Genomic DNA, 18675 nt, shown 5'->3' on the forward strand with positions numbered 1-18675 from the left:
AGGACTGGAAGATTGCCACATACTTTCAGCTTAGCTCCATTTCACCCAAACGGCATTTATCATTGTTCTAATTAACAAGGGCAAAGGAAAAAATGAATGCATCACAGCCGGGGCCACACTCAGGTTTCAATGAAGCCTTTAGCAGGAGCAAAGACAATGCAGGACAAAAATAAAATACTTCATTTTGCAAGGTAGGGTGCCAAGTCCACAGAATGACCTTGGACTTTTGTGTAGCTTTCCACAAGGACTTTTCACCTTAGCTTACCCAAAGCAGGGGGCGGGGGCGGGGGGGCTTTCAACTCTCTAGGCAGTCAACCAACCTGGCAGGGTGAAACTTAGAGATGAGAAACTTGAGTTCAACTTTACTTCTACAGTGGTACCTCGGGTTAAGAACTTAATTCGTTCAGGAGGTCCATCCTTAACCTGAAATTATTCTTAACCTGAACTTTAGCTAATGGGGCCTCCCACTGCAGCCGCATGATTTCTGTTCTCATCCTGAAGCAAAGTTATTAACCCAAGGTACTATTTCTGGGTTAGCGGAGTCTGTAACCTGAAGCGTATGTAACCTGAGGTACCACTGTAGAATGAAATTGTGTAGCGCTGGGCACCCTCTCTGTTAAGTTGTGGGTGAACATATCAGACAACACAGCGATTCTTCAAACAGCTCTTGTTTATTCACAGGCCAGAACTGAACTGAAGGGTTCAGCCAGCCTGCTTATATAGAGCTTCACTACAACGCAACTGTAACACTTTCTGTAACTATCCAATCACTGAACGTCACTTTCAATCCCTTATGTGCATATGTGGACCTGAGTGAAAACTAGCTACAGTATCCCCCTGCTGGCCCAGGGTGAGAACTTCAGTACATAACACTCTCATCTCTTGCTTATGAGGTTATGGTGATGCTTCTTGTATAGGAACCAAAGGCACCAGCTTGCAAGGGCAATTGGGAGGCCAATGTTGCATGGGCAACGTCAGGAGGTTGGGAGGAGCTGAATGCAGAAACAGTGTGGCTTCAATGCCTGGCAGCTCTTCTTCCTCCTCCTTCTGGCGCCACCACTGGCAGGGAGCTGCTTCGACCCTTCTCCCCCTCTGCATCAGGAGGAGGAGCCGCCCTCCCGATTCTTCAGGATGTGGGGGGGTGGCCCCCTCCCCCAAAATGGCATGGCCTCCCTGAGTTGGCACCCCTAATAGGAACACCTTTTATAGATATAACACCCTCCTAACAGTACAGGAGATTCTCACTCCCTCTTGCTCACTAGCATGAGGGCAACTCCAAGGATTTGGCCACACGCGATTTTCACATATATGTGGAACTCTAAGATGTGATTGTACTGCCTACAGAATGGTTGTGAAGTCACAGCAAAATTAAACATGGTGGAGTCAGAGCAAGCTGACCTTGTCCAACTTACTTTTCTTGTGGCAAATGAACCTCGTGAATATTTGACTACGTGAAAAAGGGAAAAGCTTGTAACTTGCTTCTTGCTGGCCAGGGTAATTGTCATTGTTCCACTGGCCAGCTTTCTCCAGGATCCCCTGCTTCTTGTCTGCCCTGGCATCTTTCCCCTTCAGTGAGCTGCTTTCTTCAGTTTCGCAGGCACGCTGGCCTGCCTGCATCCAAGAGTTTGGTCAACATCGTCGCAACAGCATGTGCTTGTATGCAAGCTTGCGCCTACAAAACTGGGTTCTAGCACTTTTAACACACTGCAGATTCTCACCAGAGGAATGTAAGCTCTCGTGCTGTCATAATACAAGTCATTGCGGAAACATCGGATCCAGCACTTTCTACTTCAATTTGCAGCTTTGGGAAAAGTTTAATACTTCAGACCTCCATGGCAGGAAGCTGGGTCCCTTCCAGCATTCCCCACACTGTCAAGTTTCGACACTGTTGAGAAATAGCTCCTAATCACAACTAAGGCGCTTGCAGCACTGAGCAAGGCAAACAGATGGGAGTCCTTCATTTGGCATCCAAGACTTAACGTTGCTGGATTTTGCCTTAGGTTTTTTGCTCACAGCTTTTGGTTTCTCCTCCTTAGCATCTGTTGAAAAGATTGGGGATGGGGAGCAGGGAAAGAGGAGAGAGGAGAGAAACACAGATGAGTCATTTTCTTTTGTTTACAAGAGAATCAGTGCCATATTAGGCTATTTAATCTCCCTCCCACCCCTCTATCAGCCAGTAGGCCTAATTTGTCAATCAAAGCCATAACACACTGATGCAGAGCTAGACATGCCTCCAGTAGTTTAGATGGGCAGTCTTTCGTGCAAAATCAAGGAGGTTAATGGGCCATCGGAGCTTGGGAACTTAACACAGTCAAGTATCGGTGTCTGAATAATTTAGAACTGGAGCCTGATGAGACCAATTCAATAAGCCTATCATAACCCAGTGGGGTAACACTCCCCCCAGAAAGAGCCAATTCAGTGTCTGGGAGTACATCAGTCAGAACTTAAGCTGCCTGGTTGAGAGAGTGGCCAAGAACATGTTTTATTGGCTGCCACTGATTTCACAACTATGCCTGTTCTAGGAAAAAAGAGATTTGGTAATTGTTGTGCACTAGAACCCCCTGAAATGTGTCAGATGTGGGGCTTGAAAGTTGTTTGAAAGCTGCAGCTTGCCCAGATTTCGGGAATTAGCTAAGGGGAACACAAAACACCAATCTTAATGTGAGTGGCACTGGTTATGGGTTTGTTTCAGGGCTAAACCCAAAATTAATAATAATAATTTAAAAAAAAATACCCCACCCATCTGGCTAGGTTTCCCCAGCCACTCTGGGCGGCTCCCAACAGAAGAAGAAGAAGAAGAACAACAACAACAACAACAACTTCCCTAAAAAGTCCTTATGGTTTGATTCTGGGATATCTGTATGAGCATATATCCCTTATATCCCATATTTCCCCATATATCCCTTCCCACTCATTAAGATCCAGCACAGATAATGTTCAAATAGTTCCATCTTCTATCAGGTTGGTGGTCATCATAAAGAGGGCTTTCTCCGCCGTGTCTAGGACTGGTCGATGGGCACTAGGAGCTTACACACACTTACCTTTCCTCTGCTCTTTCCAGGCACAGTCCGTGATTTAATGCTCTGGGTCTGAGCAACCCCTCCCACCCCCACAAGCTTTCCCCATGAAAACCTGCTCTTTAAGGCTGAATTGGAGCAAACCACAATCAACAGAAAATTCTGGTTGCCTTTTGTTATGCTTCAGCTTTAAAGAGCGGATTTTCGCAGAGATAACTCCAGAGCAACAACAAAGTGGGGCTTCATACCCAGAGCTTTAAAGCACAGACTTATGCCTGGGAAAAGTGGGGCAAAGGGTAAGTGTAGATAAGCCCTAGAATGAGAAAAGATGAATTCAGTCCAAGAAAAGCAGTCCAGAACATCCCCCTGCTTGACAAGAGGGAGCAAAATGTTGGGTTTAACAGCTGCATGAATCCCTTTAATATTATGTTGATCCTACCACCATTCTCTGAAGTCAGAGAAAGCCAAAATCATTTGCCCTTGTTTTGCTACATGGCTAGCAATTTGGTGGCACTGAAGAGCAGCTGCTCTCTGCAATACAGAAATCATAGGCAAGTTGGGGAGGCTAGTGCTCAAAACACAGTGACAGATTTTGGGATAAAGGAAGCAGAAATGCATATGGTTGTTTCTGTTCTTCAGTTGATGCCCGGTACATAAGGCAACACCCTGAGAATATTAGTCTTTTAGTAACAGAAAATAAATAGAAGTCAAGACCTTAGGACTCTATAAATGAAACATCAGAAACAGAGACTGTAAGGCAGAGCAGCATTTCTGATACGTAAGGCAGGTCTGAATTTTCCTGTCCAGCTCTTTGTCCATGCATAGGACAAGTAAAGGCATAAAAAGGCCAGGTAAAGAATTCAATTTGAATCCAGCTGAAACCAAATTACGTTTTTCATTGGTTCAGGCTCCATCTCCAGCACTTTGTCACATTGAGTGCCTGCATATTCCAAGGCAGCCTTGGCAGGATGGGCCAATGTAGCTCCTTAGAATGCCAAGAAGAGGTTTTGGTGCCTTGCCCAATCTACAAACCTAGCAAAGCATCATATTCAGTCATTTTCACTAGCCTTTGCCAAGGCTATTATTCACACAAGATCAATACTCCAGGGACAAACAGGGTTCTCTGGCGGATGTCTTTTGCCTTGAACTACTGCACAACTGGCAAAGCAGTCCCCATCACTGCAACTTCATCCTGGGAAAAGACTTGTTGATTTCTACAAATCATGTTGATTTCTACAAATCTTGTTTTGGCAGCAGCTCTGCCAAAACAACAATGGCAGTACTAACTGGACCAGTTTCTCAAAACTTTTTACTGGCCTAGCCCAGCTTCCAAGGCAGTAACTCAGGCCAGTGCCTTCTTGCCTACCTTAATAGAATTAGTCTTTCTTATCATAAAACAAAATTGCACAAACAGACCTTCGCTTTCAGAGCAAGTTTGCTTTCTTCCCTTCCTCTTTCCTCACTTTCCTCTTAATGCTTCTGATTAGCATCTTAATTGAGAGGGCTGCAGTGGCAGCTGCTAATTATTCTCCTTCAAGTCAGTGTGCCAGCGTGATTACGAACAGGTGGCAGTGGGGCTGAATTTAGTTTGCCAGCACTTGCAAACAGGAGTGTGGGTGAGGAAGGAGGGAAAGGATAATTAGAGATCTCAACAATAAAAGAGAATTCTTAAGGGGCTTGTTCTAGCCACCACCTTTAAACCGGAACAAACTGTACCAGGAATTACCTTGCAGGGCGGCTGCTGCTGCTGTTGCCGCTGCTGACGCTGCCACTGCTGCCGCCGCCACCCCTCTTCTGAAAACATCTCCACACAACCATATGTAGCATGGGGCGGGGGCTTTATCTGTGCTGGACAAAGTTTCACCTGCTAGATTTCTGTGTGGTGGCTGTAGTTAAAGTCACCAGAAACTTTATATTTTTTTTTCTTTTTTTCAACTGATAGGTGTGTGGCAGGTGCGTGCTTTCCTATCATGGTGCTTCAGTGTCAGGAAAACTGGCACATGATGAATTAGAATAAGTCCCTAGCCTACCTAGCCCTAAAGAAGTTAGATTAGCCTCAACCAGAACCAGGGCCTTCTCAACACTGGCTCCGGCCTGGTGGAACGCTCTGCCTCATGAGACCAGGGCCCTGCAGGATCTGATTTCTTTCCGCAGGGCCTGTAAGACAAAGTTGTTCCACCTGGCCTTTGGCTTAGAATCAGTTTGATTCCCTCTCCCTCTTTCTTTTTCGTTTCTCCTCCTATGAAGAGATTGCACCGTAATGTTTTAATGTTATATCTTAATCTTTTAAATTGTATTTTAATCAACTTTTTTATTATTGGTTGTTAGCAGCCCTGAGCCCGGTCTTGGCTGGGGAGGGCGGGATATAAATAAAAAAATATTATTATTATTATTATTACTACCTCAAGCCTTCTCCAACTTGGTATGCTCCGGATATTATTGGACTCCAGCTGTCACCAGCCCCAGACAGCATGGCCAGGCTAGCCTGGCTGTGGGAAGGAGGCATGAGGGCTCTCACAGAGTCCTAGAGGCCGCCTCTAAGTTCCTTCACAAAGCCAGACAAGCTCTTACCAAGGTTTGTGAAGGACCCTGCCAGAGCCTCACACCTCCTCCCTAAAGCCCGCTTAAGTCAGTGCTGTAGAGGCAATACAAGAGGGAATGAGCAGCTGCCTTTACATCAATGTGTCTCTTCCTTTCCAGACACTCCAGGTCCACTCTGCCTCCCACTGGGCTTTCATCCCAAGTGTCAAAAGTCCACAGCCGCTGAGCACGCTCAGTCTTCATTGGGCTGCTTCGGGGCTCCCCCTCCCTCTTCAGTTTTTCTTTTTAAAAATTGTACTTCTGCAAAGCTCATAGTGATGCTGAACCTATTGACATCTCCTCCTTGAATGTCACTGAGACAATTGAATTAGGATATGGAGTGTGGTTGTTTTCCACACTCTCACACGCACACAAACAAACCCCAGTGTATTCACCTGAATGTGTGGCTGCTCTAGAGAACATTTTGAATGCGAACTCTTTCCGCTTGAAATGGGTGTGATAATAGGTGCAGCTCACATGAACCAAGTATTCACTGAAAGATGGGCTGCCTGTCCTTTAACAGTTCTGAACACCAGGAGCTCATGCAGCTGTGTTATCCCTCCTCCTGTTCCACTATTTCAAGGATCTCTTTGGACACTCTGGTCCCTCCCCATCTGTAGCTGGAAGGATTTTGCTTTCGCCCCCAGCTAGCAGAGGGGAAAGGGATAGACAAAGAGGCCAGTAAGGTAAAGGGACCCCTGACCATTAGGTCCAGTCGTGACTGACTCTGGGGTTGCGGCGCTCATCTCGCTTTATTGGCCGAGGGAGCCGGCATACAGCTTCCGGGTCATGTGGCCAGCAGGACTAAGCCGCTTCTGGCAAACCAGAGCAGTGCACGGAAACCCCGTTTACCTTCCCGCCGGAGCAGTACCTATTTATCTACTTGCACTTTGACGTGCTTTTGAACTGCTAGGTTGGCAGGAGCAACGGGAGCTCACCGCCAACCTTCTGATCGGCAAGCCCTAGGCTCAGTGGTTAGCCAGTACCTCAGAACATGGTATGTACTGAAGTTCTCACCATGGGCCAGCAGGGGGATACTGTAGATAGTTATGCAAATGAAGGATCGAAAGTGACGTTCAGTGATTGGATAGTTTTAGAAAGTTGCTACAGTTACGTTGTTCTGGAGCTCTATATAAGCAGGCTGACTGAGCTCTTCAGTTCAGTTCTGTTCCAGCTTACAAATAAAGAGCTGCTTTGGAAGAATCGCTGTGTCGTCTGATATGTTCACCCACAACTTAACAGAACTATTAAAGGGACAGGCAAACTAAATATAGTCTGCACCCAATAGCAGCATGTAAACAAGGCCTTGGGGATATATAAGATACATGGGATATTAAAATCCCTTCACAAACCTGATTTTAATCTCTCAGAGTTGCGTTTGTGACATTTTCAGAAAGCGCTCTGAGACGTTACAGTATGGACTACCGTAAGCGACTAGCAGTAAGGTGGCATGTGGAAATTAAAATGTTTGGCATTTTGCATTCTAATTGGAATCTGTTTTATAGTGTAATTATTTTTAATGGCACTGTTTCCTGTTCAAGTGCTTTGAAAGGAGGTGAGGGAGATGCAAGAATACATAAATAATTAGGACTGCCGTCCTATGTGCATTTACTTGGGAGTGAGCCCTGTTGAACACAGTGGGACATACAGCCAAATAAACCGAGTAAACCAGGGGTGGGGAACCTCAGGCCCAGGGATGAATCTGGCCCTTGGGATTTTCCACAGGCTTTGCCCCCTCTATAGACCACACCTCTCACTGGCCCTAGTCCCTCCGGCTCACACACCCTCTTTGAGTGCTTTTGCTTGACTGGCATGTGTCCATCAGAAGGTTGGTCAAGAGGGAATGTGGCCCTCCAGTTAAAGATGTTTCCCACTCTCGTAATAAAGAACAACAGCATCAGAAAGTGGTGCATGAACTGGGTTGAGGAGGATTGATTACATAACAGACTATGATAACAACATCCCCACCCACTTACCGTATTGCTTTGGGAAATCATAGAGTAGCCGTGAAAACTGGGGGACTGTATTAGGGCAGCTGCTGTAAGAGATCCAAACCAGAGGCACTCCCTTCTTGCTGGAATGTGTACTCACAGCAGGCTTTGCATATGCAAGTCATTCTCAGTTTTGTTGGGTCATGGGAGCCTAGTGGGTGGATTGTCAGGCTGCCAGAGAGTGCATGGAGATAGCAGAACAAGTAGGAAGAGAAGAAACTTCTGGGTCACCAGGAATTTCCCAAATAACATAGACAGAATTCATCCACTTGTGAGTTCCCATTGAGTATCAACCGCTGGTTGGAGTAAGGTTGCCAGATGTGTCCTGCTTTAAAGGATCTTTCTATCCAGAACTTATTGGTCCTGCTGTAAATTCATGCTTTTGTAGCACGTAATGACCACCCCATATTGTGAACTCCACACAGTTCCAAAGCAGCCTCTTATATTGAAAAGTTTGATCTGGCAGCCTTGGGTGTAAGGATTGTTCTAGAAATGTACTGTATGTAAAAACTGAGCAGAGATGGCAAAAGTATATATACTAGGAGAGAGGAGCAACTGCCTGTCTCTTTGCGTGCTCCTTCCCATCTTCGTGCTCTGTGTGAACATAATTCAAACCCTTCTTAGAAACATGTGCAATGGAGTCCCTTTGCTAGCAGTGGCAATGCAATCCACAAAACAGCAGGCTGAATTTGCACTTAGGAAATGTAAATTCAAACAGAATCCAAAAGCCTGTTTGATACAGAACAGAGAATGTTTGCATCTCTCTCTCTCTCTCTCTCTCTCTCTCTCTCTCTCACTCTCACTCTCACTCTCTCTCTCTCACACACACACACACACACGGGGGGGGGGGGAGAGAACCATAGCTGGAGATGTAATGAGTGTGCATCTCACATGGCCCTTAGATTCTGTTTCTACAAACCATACCAGACTTCCTCAGATTATGAGAAGCAGATGGCTCAAGTTGCTAGCAGAAGTCACGTTCTGAAAAGACAGGAGTCTGAGGCTGCTTGGGCCATGATACTTTACTGCCTGAAGTGGAGCACTACGCAAGTCGTCATCCCCGACACTGGGGCCAACAATAATTTTATTTTTAATCACTCTGCACCGTTTATATATCAGTTGCTGCCTTCATCTATATCCCTTTAAATTCTGCCATCTGAAACTGCCTGCTTCGGCTTGCTGCATAGTAGTCCTGGTTTGGCAGATTAACTACCTTTTTAAACATAAAAAAACATGATTCCATGCAACTACCTGTTCCATCCTCATATGGTAATTATATATAATAGTTTGTTCCTTACATAGTAGTTTCATGAACCCCCTATAGAGGGTATGAGCCGATAACCGCCCCCTTCCCTAACAAGAAAGCACACTGCTCAATGCATCCGCTTGCCGCTTAATGGTGTTAGTATTAAGAAGAAGAAGAAGAAGAGTTTGGATTTGATATCCCGCCTTTCACTCCCCTTCAGGAGTCTCAAAGCGGCTAACAATCTCCTTTCCCTTCCTCCCCCACAACAAACACTCTGTGAGGTGAGTGGGGCTGAGAGACTTCAAAGAAGTGTGACTAGCCCAAGGTCACCCAGCAGCTGCATGTGGCGGAGTGGAGACGCGAACCCGGTTCCCCAGATTACATGACTACCGCTCTTAACCACTACACCACAGACCCCAGGGCAATACCTTCCTGGAGAAAATGGAGCAGATCCTGGCCACATACCATCATAGGCTCAGATTGTATATATGTGTGAATAAACCATATAGCATAAAGACACCACAGTCTCTGATGTGCCTCATTTTCCAAAGGAAACACAGAGGATAAAGTGCACCTGAACTGCTGGAATCTCACCCTGCTGTGGAGATTGGGGCGGTGTGTAATAATATGTTTGGTGGACACCCTCCTAAAGGACAGCAGGGTGTCCAACATGGCACCTAAGAAGCAGAGGGAGAGAGGGAGAAACTAGCGCTAACACACAATTAGAGAACAACCCAACAATAAATGGGGAGGGGGGCACACAAAGACAAAAGCTAGAACTGAAAACATACTCATAGCAAAGATGCTCAGAATTGGGATTTTTTTTCCCCCCAGAGGGAAAAAGGTCCAGGCTGTCACAGCCACAGGCAGAAAGATCTGTAGGGTAGGATGAATTAAAATGCTGCAGGGTTCTTCCTATCCAGTGGGAGGCATCATCCTCAACACTGAATGTCCTCCAGCCTAATCTGGTAAATATTTCCTTCAGAACTGCATCTCATAAACAGCCTCACTCTTTCCTGTTGCAAGAGAAGGCTGTGATTTTTCTCAGGCCCTGGGCCTCTGGATTCTGAAATGAGGAGCAAAACAGAAAAGTGGTTGCTATAGTGACTAGGTCTTGTCCAAGCTAGGTCACAATAGACCACAGTGTGAAGAAGGTTTAAAGTTGGATACTTCTAGTGGCTCTGAGTCCAGAGTGTACCCTGATAAGACCCTGGAATCATATCAGTTGCCCACCCCCACCCCCCCAGCCAAAGGGAGGGTCATTAGCACAGGGGGTGAAATGGCTTCTAAGAAGCAGCGAACCAATGGTTCCCCTGAACTGAAATAATCAGGGGGAGGAAATTTACCACAGGTATTGGAAACCATGCTAAAACACTGGAGATGTTTCAGTTTTAAAACTGGAAATGAAGAGGTTGGAAACTCCAGTATTGGACGCCGAACAGAGAAAATCATAAAGAGCTTTTTGGAAGCCACACAGTGAATTCAGACATCTGAATGCACTAACAGAGATGTGAGAATTGGGAGATGCAGCAGTCTGAAGAAGCAAAGTGACAGCTAGAAACTGCCAAGTACAGCATCCACAGCCAGCAGCATCTTTGGATGAGGACAGAGATAACATTTGTAGAGTAGTGAGGCTGTACTAGAAGCACCCACACTGAATTAAATACAAATATACCTTTTGTATTCAACAGCAAAGGTTGCTAGGTTTATCGAGGGTGCAATGAGATTAAGGGCCACTATCTGAACGATAATCTTGGCCATTTGATTGCCCTTTTTACCCATTGCTGTCTTTTCTATTTGTATATATTTTATTTGTATATATTGCTTGTTTTATGTTGCTATGGCCATTGGCTAATGCGAATAAAGTTTATCTTTGACTACCTTTTCTATTTAAGGCTTGGCCTCGTTAAAAATAAAAATTGTGATTTTGTAGGGTAAAGTCAGTGATGAATAAACAGCACCACTTGCCTAGCTGGTAAGCCTTAGCTGTTGTGACGTCACCAAGATATTTTCCTCCAACCCCCAACCCCCCCGGAAGTTTTGCAATTATTATTTTTAATGAGATTTTAACACTGACATTTTAAAATAAGGCAAAAGATGAACATGCAGATAAACATACAGACATTTATTTTAGAAATAACAAGGTGGGTGGCCCGCATGAAACAAGGAGGAAATAAGACTGACAGCTGGCCCAGAATTCAGCTTGCTAGAATGTACATAGGCCATGTAGACAGTGAATAGGAAGCCAGGCTCACACCCAGAGTGAATAACGTAGAGCAACTTCTTTTTAAACATGATTACATCAGTTTTCTCCATTCTACCTATTTGGTAGCGAAAGGATTTAATATATATATATATGCATGACAAATGCAAGAGCATTCAAAGTTTCCCCACTTTTCTTTTGGAAAATGATGGATGAAATTCAGGAAAGCATATATCTTATTTGAGGAATAAAATAGAGGAAGCGGTAGCTTGGAGAAGGTTTGGAGAAATGAGACAGCAAGAGAGAAGTGTTATCACCAGCTAAGGTTCCATAAGACCATAAGAAAAGTTGTTGTTCTTGTTGTTGTTGATTAGTCGTTTAGTCGTGTCCAACTCTTCATGACCCCATGGACCAGAGCACACCAGGCACTCCTGTCTCCTCCTGCAGTTTGGTAAAACTCATGCTGGTAGCTTTGAGAACAGTATCCAACCATCTCGTCCTCTGTTGTCCCCTTCTCCTTGTGCCCTCAGTCTTTCCCAAAATCAGGGTCTTTTCCAGGGAGTCTTCTCTTCTCATGAGGTGGCCCAAGTATTGGAGCCTCAGCTTCAGGATCTGTTCTTCCACTGAGCACTCAGGGCTGATTTCCTTAAGAATGGATAGGTTTGATCTTCTTGCAGTCCATGGGAGGTGATGAAGTGATCAGGCACTCCCATTTCTTTAAGAACTTGCCATAGTTTGCTGTGGTTGACACAGTCAAAGGCTTTTGCATAGTCAATGAAGCAGAAGTAGATGTCTTTCTGGAACTCTCTAGCTTTCTCCATAATCCAGCACATGTTTGCAATTTGGTCTCTGGTTCCTCTGCCTCTTCTAAATCCAGCTTGCACTTCTGGGAGTTCTCGGTCCACATACTGCTTGAGCCTTCCTTGTAGAATTTTAAGCATAACCTTGCTTGCGTGTGAAATGAGTGCAATTGTGCGGTAGTTGGAGCATTCTTTGGCACTGCCCTTCTTTGGGATTGGGATGTAGACTGATCTTCTCCAATCCTCTGGCCACTGCTGAGTTTTCCAAACTTGCTGTCATATTGAGTGTAGCACTTTAACAGCATCATCTTTTAAAATTTTAAATAGTTCAGCTGGAATACCATCACTTCCATTGGCCTTGTTATTCGCAGTGCTTTCTAAGGCCCATTTGACTTCACTCTCCAGGATGTCTGGCTCAAGGTCAGCAACCACACTACCTAGGGTGCACAAGACAGCCATAATTCCTCTGTGTATTCTTGCCACCGCTTCTTGATGTCTTCTGCTTCTGTTAGGTCCTTACCACCTTTGTCCTTTATTATGGTAATCTTTGTACGAAATGTTCCTTTCATATCTCCAATTTTCTTGAACAGATCCCTAGTTCTTCCCATTCTGTTGTTTTCCTCTATTTCTTTGCATTGCTCATTTAAGAAGGCCTTCTTGTCTCTCCTTGCTATTTTTTTGGAAATCTGCATTCAATTTCCTGTATCTTTCACTATCTCCCTCGCATTTTGCTTGCCTTCTCTCCCCCGCTATTTGTAAGGCCTCATTGGACAGCCAATTTGCTTTCTTGCATTTCCTTTTCATTGGGATGGTTTTCGTTGCTGCCTCCTGTATAATGTTGCAAGCCTCCATCCATATTTCTTCAGGCACTCTGTCCACCAAATCTAAATCCTTAAACCTGTTCCTCACTTCCACTGTGTATTCATAATGGATTTGACTTAGATTGTATCTTACCGGCCCAGTGGTTTTTCCTACTTTCTTCAGTTTAAGTTTGAATTTTGCTATAAGAAGCTGATGATCTGAGCCACAGTCAGCTCCAGGTCTTGTTTTTGCTGACTGTATAGAGCTTCTCCATCTTTGGCTGCAGAGAATATAATCAATCTGATTTCGATGTTGCCCATCTGGTGATGTCCATGTGTAGAGTCATCTCTTGTGTTGTTGGAAAAGAGTGTTTGTGATGACCAGCTTGTTCTCTTGGCAGAACTCTATTAGCCTTTGCCCTGCTTCATTTTGATCTCCAAGGCCAAACTTGCCAGTTTTTCCTTTTATCTCTTGATTCCCTACTTTAGCATTCCAATCCCCTATAATGAGAAGAACATCCTTCTTTGGTGTCATTTCTAGAAGGTGTTGTAAGTCTTCATAGAATTGGTCAATTTCAGTTTCTTCAGCAGCAGTAGTGGATTACTGTGATGTTAAAAGGTCTGCCTTGGATTCGTATCAAGATCATTCTATCATTTTTGAGATTGCATCCCAGTTATGTTAGATCAAACCAGAGGTCCATTTAAGGAACATCCTACTTCTAACAAGGGTGAGCTAGATGCCTTTAGTAACCCTACAAACAGCAGCACAGCTCCAGGGTTTATTCCTACTAGATGTACTGTATAACCTCTGAACATTCAGGTCATCACTATTAGACCCACTCTCTATGGTTTTGCTTGTTTCCTTTTTGTCTCATCCCTCATGTATTGGAGCAATTTAACATGGCTGCCAAACGAAGTTGGAGATGACCTAATTTTCTCAGGAATTGAAATACTGAATTCCAGAAGAACAACCGATTTGTAGAGTAAGGGAAATCTGGCTTGTTTTTGAGGGTTGCTTCCTTAATAGTGCCAGCTGGGAATGAACAGCACAGGCTTGGAAAATGTCCACATGGCAGGGCGCTACATGATCAGCCACGACACACAGCACAGAGAGGTGGCACCGAGAAACTATTTCATGGAGGCCATTCCAGCTTCTTCGGTGTGACGAAAGCAACAAGATTATTATTATTTTATTTTTAAAAAGTGGCATGAGCTTTCATAGGTTAGACCAGTGTTTCCCAACCTTGGGCCTCCAGCTGTTTTTGAACTACAATTCCCATCATCCCTGACCACTGGTCTTGCTAGCTAGCGATGATGGGAGTTGTAGTCCAAAAACAGCTGGAGGCCCAAGGTTGGGAAACACTGGGTTAGACAGACAAATTAAGTGGATGGATAACATAAGGGAATGCAGGAAAGCAAATGCAGGTCACCTGATAAATCAGAATAGTGGTAGATTGTTCAGGAATAACATGTTAATATAGGGGATAATGGGTCAGAACAGACCATGAAACTCTTGGGCCAGCCGATATTGTTAAGTTGTGGGTGAACATATCAGACAACACAGCGATTCTTCAAACAGCTCTTGTTTATTCACAGGCCAGAACAGAACTGAACTGAAGGGTTCAGCCAGCCTGCTTATATAGAGCTCCACTAGAATGCAACAGTAACCATTTTCTGTAACTATCCAATCACTGAACGTCACTTTCGATCCCTTATTTGCATATGTGGACCTGAACTATCTACAGTATCCCCCTGCTGGCCCAGGGTGAGAACTTCAGTACATAACAAATTTCTCTTACTTAGCCTAACCCACAAGACAGGGTTGTGGAGAGGAGAAAGGGAGTGTTGTGTGCACTCTGTGCCTGTTCTAGGAAGAAGGAAGGCTCCTCGTAATTATTAAATAATTATTTAATCCTAGATGAATGTAAGGCAGCAGCTGAAGAACCAGCTTTTGAGACCTTGGTATCTCTACATTCCTGGGTTTAATTATGTGGCAGACTGGTGGTGACTGCTACTCTTAGTAGAAAATTGGTCTTTGCCTCTCTAGTGATACAAGTCATGTCAGTTCTGGGTCACCAAGTGTTGCAGTGGTAAGCTTTGAAATACAAGAGCCCATAGTCCTAATCTTGCAATGTAGTCGCCCAGCCGAGTAATGTGCACAAAAATGCATATGCCAGGGTAAAAAGTATGCATTAAAACTCACATAGTAGTGAAAATAATATGTATAACTATATTAGAGGAAATTGCTTTGCATAGATGAATAGATAGATAGATGGCAAAATTACAAACAAAATATGTGTGTTAGGACAAAATTGCTGATAAGTTTTGACATTTTTTTCTGCTCTGCATTTTAAAAGCCTCTTACATTGGGGTAGGGGAATCCTATGCCTTGGGCTGTATGTGGGGACTTCTTCATTCTTGTTTTTCTAGCACTGTATTTCCTCTTTGGAGAATTTTAAGTAAGGAGTCCGCAGTTAGCTCTGCTATTTACAGCGTGGATCCCAGCAGTTATAGATAAGTCCATAAGACTGTCGAAAAACTCAATTTAATGCCCTGGGTGATTAACTGTAAAAATTAATCAATCAAAGCTTAAATCCCTCCCACCCCATATATTTCATAATATACCTTTTTACGAATAAAATTTGAGATAAAATATTCCCAGGCAATACTGAAAAGTATTCGGTTCACCTCCATTCCTCCTAGAAATTACCCCTCTTATGTGTGAAACAGTAATTAGGTGCCAGCTTAAGTAAAGAGAGCTTAACATGTAGAAATGTCAGTAAAATTAATGAGAGGGGCTGCCCTTGCAAATAGTTCCTTATTGCAGATTTAACTTTTGTGCTTCTTGCTACCTTCCCTATCACTCCCTGCAAAGCTGCCTAGGATTAAAAACCAGAGAGAGGATCATCAGGCTGCACAGAAGTAGTCTCCAGCATTGATAATGCAGAAGAGAGAGAAAGAGACTTTTTTTATTTTAAAAAAAACTGAGCTAAAAATAAAGTTTCAAATACTTCAGTACAATTACACTATGCCATCTTGCGGCTCCTCAAACATATGTCAAAATCTCAGTCCATATGCTCAGTTGGTTTGCTTGTTACAGAGTGAAGAATAGCTAGCTGCCCATTAATCCTCTCAAGAGGGAGTGTTGGCCAAGAACTTCCGACTTGGGCAGCCGCCAAATGGTATTGCAGCTGAAAACAAGAAAGGTGCCCGCTGGAGACTGGTAAGAAACTCAAGGTCAGAAGCTGTGTGGTCTGTGTGGGAAAATGGGAAGGGAGAGGGAAAGGAGAAAAACGAGACCACATGACAATCTGTATATGCTGCCATGGAAACGTGTCACACAGCACGAAGAAGACATTGCAAAGTCTCCGCTGACTAAGAGTCTCCTAGCCTAGGCCTTTTCTTGAATCATTTATATGTGGTGTCAGGAGGCAACAAAACAAAGAAGATAGGTGGGCAAACAATACCATTCTGTCTCCCAGTCTTGGTGACGGGATGCCTTTGCGGTCTGCAGAGCTGAGAGGAAATCAGCCTTTTTTTTCCTGGTGGCGCCTTGCCCCACCATGCTGGCCTCCTGCACATGAATTGGTTTGTGCGACTATGTTTATATGACAGGCATACACAATCAGGCTGGAAAGCTAGAATAGCCCTTAATGAAATTGTTGTTGGCTTCAAGACCTGTGTTTCCCACCTTGGGTCGCCAGCTGTATTTGGACTACAGTTCCCATCATCCCTGACCACTGGTCTTGCTAGCTAGGGATGATGGGAGTTGTAGTCCAAAAAAAGCTGGAGACCCAAGGTTGGGAAACACTGCTCTAGACCATCTTGGCTGAAGACCTGCTCCCCACTGACTCCAGCTACAAAAGCTGCAGCTGCTGAACAGAGTCTTGGGCTGGGGGGTTGTTTGGGGGTTTGAGAGAATTGTTGCTGTCGAGTTTCATTTTTAAAATCTTTATTATAGATATTGTGTTGGAATTGTTTGGTTTGGTTGTGCATGAAATGTTTTATTTATTGTTTGTGACTACTTTTGTTATGTTGTAGTTATGTGTTTTTTCATGTTGTAAGCTGCTTTGAGCATGGTTTGAACTGCAGAAGGGAAAAATACAAATAAAATTATGTGTGCATGTAGACCTGGGTTCATCTGCCTCTCTGCAAGGATTACCAAGGCTCAACCACTCATACACGTTTAGGGTGACTATGTGTTTCAATCTTCTAGACGGGCAGGCTGCAGGCCTCTTATTTGAAAGGCTGTCAGATGACAGGCCTTTATTTTAGGATATCCAGTCCAAGTTTGACTTTAGATAAGGAATCATAAAACAGGACAGCAAGAGTCTTGACATTGCCCTTCAACACTTTGCAGAACCTAATCAGCACGCTGAACTGGCACATAAATTGACTTCCCCATTACAGTGAGAAGCACTGTATTTCTAGTTAGATTATAGAAATTATGTCTAAATCAGTGTCTTTACAAATACAATTACCATTTGCAAATGTTGTGCAAATTGGTATTCTTTGCTGTCCTCTTTTTTGGGCGAAGCAAATCCTTTCCGGCAATGCAGAACTGGACACCCTACACAGGCTTCTGCTGCAAAAATTAAACCATTTCTTCCAGTGGTCTCACACAGCCTGCTTGTACTGGGCCTTGTGGCTTGCCTCTTAACAAAACAAAACAAAACAAAACAAAACACAACAGCAGATAATGGGACCCAGTCATTACAAAAAGCAAAGGAGTTGGGCCCTCTTTAACTACTCTGAAATTCAAATATTATCCAAAATCAAAGATTCGGCTGGCTATTTTAAATCAAATGAAGGCCTCCTCTCACTGTCGGTACCCTATTGTTTTGCCTTTATTGGCCACTGTCCCCATTCTTCTCCAGCATTAATGTACTGTAGATCCATCCATGGCACACAAACTCTTGTCAGCTGCATCCCTGCCTTCTGTCCCAGAAGTCCTTGAACCCCTCAGGTGGTCTCTTGTTTTCAGACAATCCCCTGGTGGGGACCTGCATGAAGTGTTTGGCTGTTCCCTTTAATCACAAGATACCACATTTTTGTTTTGTTTTACATAGGCTGTTTTCTATCCTGCCTTTCTTTTCCCCTCTCTTTTCCCTTGAACGGTCTCGTCTCCTGCCCATCTTTCACCCCCTCTCTCCCCTTGTACAATTTCCTCTTCCTTCCGCCTTTTGTACATTCTCCCTCTTTCTGGATTGCCACTGCGATTGTTGTGCCCCAGACCATTCCATCCTGTTCCTATTCCTCTTTCCCCTCCCTCGTTGTCTTCACTGGGGCAGCACAAATCCCCTTTGTAGCTTACCTCTTTCCCCCCTGCGTCATCCATCTTCTTCCCTCATAGCTCTCTCCTCACCCTCCCAACTGTTCTGGTTTCATTGTTTTTTTGGCTTCCTCCTCTGTTGCTCCTGTCCACTTCCCCACTGAAATCTAGGTCAGGCACTCCCACGTTGCAATGTTTCAACTGCTGGATATTCTCTGCCTCCACTCAGCATGAGATAACCCTACATAGCTTGTCTACACAGCTTGTAACACCTCTATGTTACTTTGGAAGGCCTGAGGAGCCATCCTGAGGTGAAACCTGTCCACATGGGTTCCGTTCACAACCTCTCTTGCCCACAGGCACTTCTGACCCCTGAGAAGCCTTTCTGGAGGATTAGGGGAGCTTCCTGAACAATGTGGGGCACAGTGCTGAATTGTTACAAGAGAAGGGAATATAAAATTTTCCTTCCTTGAACTTGTTGAGTTAACTTGGAACCCAAATCCAGTTCCAAGGCACAACTGAACCCCACCCCCAGCTTCACCCTGTGGCCCATCTCACGTTATTCATGAGGTCCCCCAGAAAGGGAGGGACCATCGTTCAGTGCTAGAGCATCTGCAGTTGGTCCCTTACCTTTCCCGCCCCGACCTGGCCACAGTGATCCATGCGACGGTCACCTCCAGGCTTGACTACTGTAATTCGCTCTATGCGGGGCTGCCCTTGAAGCTGTCCCAGAAACTCCAATGGGTGCAGAATGCTGCAGCGAGGC

At 44.5% G+C, this 18675-nt stretch overlaps 1 long non-coding RNA gene across 2 annotated transcripts in view; it reads right to left on the reverse strand.

The window, feature by feature from the left end:
- The window catches only part of LOC307209498, a 139120-nt gene extending 134574 nt beyond the window's left edge, over positions 1 to 4546 (reverse strand). The window contains exons 1-2 of one of the 2 annotated variants that reach the window (XR_013835616.1): positions 4434 to 4546; positions 1413 to 2039 (exon numbers count right to left, since the gene is read on the reverse strand). This is a non-coding gene — a long non-coding RNA (uncharacterized lncRNA). Of the gene's footprint in view, positions 1 to 1412; positions 2040 to 2231; positions 2589 to 4433 lie in introns of those variants that run through there. The other variant, XR_013835617.1, reaches the window with a different exon arrangement.
- Between the last annotated feature and the right edge of the window lie 14129 nt (positions 4547 to 18675).

Source organism: Podarcis cretensis (genome assembly GCF_951804945.1).
Source record: "Podarcis cretensis genome assembly, chromosome: 2".
Taxonomy (NCBI): Eukaryota; Metazoa; Chordata; class Lepidosauria; order Squamata; family Lacertidae; genus Podarcis; species Podarcis cretensis.